Raw genomic sequence first — 2,572 nt, 5'->3', positions numbered from 1 at the left:
CAGCGCCTGCATTTGTTCCTGCTCCAGTTTCTTCCTCCTCTCGTGGGTTTTGTAACCCCCTGCGTCCGGAAAACCAACCTTCCACGGAATGGAGCCTGGCGTGCCCCGTGTCCGTCCAGGGTGCTCGGGATTCCCAAGGGCCATTGTGAGCTTGTCCTTCTCCCTGTTTGGAAGGAACGTCCCTCGCTGCGCTGCATCGATATAGTGTCGAAGGTTCTTGACTGGTGTTTGCAGTTGCTCGTCCGTCCACTGACACTTCCCTGTTACAGGGTCCAAGGTTCCGCCAGCCCCGAAGAACCAAGTCCGGCAACAGTCTGGCCAGCGCATTGTCTCTGGTTCGATTCCTTTTTCAAGCAGATCATGCTCAGCCTTGGACCACTTAGGACGGGCTTTGAGGTAGCCACCTGACCCCGTGCGATGGTGAAGCGTCTTCTTCGCAGCATTTTTCTTGTTTGTCTCTGACATCTTCTTACTCTTTTCCGATGTCTTGTGGGCCACAAATGCGGGCCAGTGATCTTTGATCTTCTCATATTTGCCGACGAATTCTGGTGTCTTTTTTTCCTTGACAAACTGGTTCAGCTCTTTCCTCCACCTCCTCATTAGGCCTGCCATCTTCTTAAGAGCACAAGACTTGATTAATTGCTCTTTAACTGGCTTCTCCGGATCCTCCTCTGGCGATAGGGTGAAATTTGCCTTCAGCTCAGTCCAAAGATCTTCTTTCTGCATATCATTGACATAAGACACCTCAGCGTCTTCATCCTTAGCAGGCTTATACCATTGCTGGATGCTGATCGGGATCCTGTCCCTAACAAGAACCCCGCACTGAGCAGAAAATGCCTTCCTTGTCCGGATGGGTTCAATCGGTTCTCCGTCGGGCGCGATTTCTATGATCTCAAAATTTTCATCCGAGCTCAACTTTTTCTTCGGGCCTCGTCTCCTTACCGAAGTTGTGCTCGATCCGGAGGGCTAGAAATTATAAGGAAGAAAGACGACAGTAATTAATATGTGTACATATACCAAAACAATGGATGCATCAATTAACTAGTCAGCACGGGCTTAACTAATATATATATACCTGGCCGGACTCGGTTCGGTGACCGGAGAAGTCAGCACGGTCTCCTTCGTCTTGTACCTCCATTGTGTCACCGGAGCCATCATGAACATAGTCCTCCTCTTGTACCGGCATTAATGGGTCGAAGCCACCATCATAAACATAGCCCTCTTCTTCATCTAGCTGATCAACGGTGTCGAGGAGAAATGACGCAACATCATCACTTGATCCATTTGCGATTATGTCCCCCAACATCGCTTCTGTTTCTTCGTCTCGGGAGTGCTCCATAGTTTCTGCAAATATTTACAACATGTCAATTATTGTTCAAACATGGTACAGATGGATATATATATATATATATATTAGTGGCAAACGTAGAACTAGCTAGCTAATCACAATAAGGAATCATGTTAGTGGCCTCGACACAACGCTTCAAGGGTTTGGGGGCGATAACATTCTTTTAGCTTGATAAATTTGGGTGGCCTCGAGAGAGTTAATTTGTCGGGTAGGGGCGCGGCGGGAGGGGGTAGGAGACCAACATCGTTTTCTCTCTAGGGTTTGGGTGTCCTCGAGAGTTTTGGTCGAGCGAGAGGGCCAAGGGGGGTGCTGCAGTTGTATAAGTTATCACAGTCGAGAGGGGGTATATATATATATCGACCGCCCCTCATGTCGAAGTTATCTAGAGGGGGTTATATCTTCTTCTCCTCTTCTTTTTCTTCTTCTCCCTCGAGAAAGGAAAATAATTAAGGAAAAGGAAGAAAAGAGAAAAAGGAAGAAGGAAGAAGAAGAAGAAAAAAAAGAGGAGAAGAAGAAAGGAATAGAGGAGAAACAAGAAAAAAAATTCTTGTTTCTCCTCTATTCCTTTCTTCTTCTCCTCTTCTTTTTCTTCTTTTTTCCTCTTCTTATTTATTTCTCCTCTTCTTCCTCTCCTCTTTTTCTCCTTTCTTCCTCTTCTTATTTTCCTTTTTCCTCTCATTCTTTTAGTATTGCTTGTTTTAAAAAAAATGTTCAAATAGAAAATTTCGAAAAAAAACAAAGGTTTTGCCTAATGCATTGTTCATATGAATATACAAACATTTGCATATTATACAATAATTAATATCACCAATAGATACAATAAATACATAGCGACGAAGAGCCAATAGATACAAAAAAACTATGAACAGAAAAAAAACATGAACAATAAATACACATATGAACAATAAATACATATATGAACAAAAACATGCTCTGAACAATTTTTGAACATTACATACACATAGCCACATACATACACATATACATTATATATATATATGAACAAAAAAATTAAACTAATAAAAATGAAAAAAACAGAGCCGCATATATATATATACCCACATACATACACATATATATACATTGAACAAAAAAATTAAACTAATAAAAATGAAAAAAAACAGAGCCGGTGCGGCGCGGCGGCTCACAGCGGTGGCGGTGCGCGGGGGCGGGCGACGGCGACGGGGCAGCCTGTCGGCGACGACGGCGGGCGCGGGCTCGGGG

This window comes from Triticum dicoccoides, chromosome 6B (genome assembly GCF_002162155.2).
Source record: "Triticum dicoccoides isolate Atlit2015 ecotype Zavitan chromosome 6B, WEW_v2.0, whole genome shotgun sequence".
NCBI classification, from domain to species: domain Eukaryota; kingdom Viridiplantae; phylum Streptophyta; class Magnoliopsida; order Poales; family Poaceae; genus Triticum; species Triticum dicoccoides.
This window is presented reverse-complemented; position numbering follows the sequence as displayed.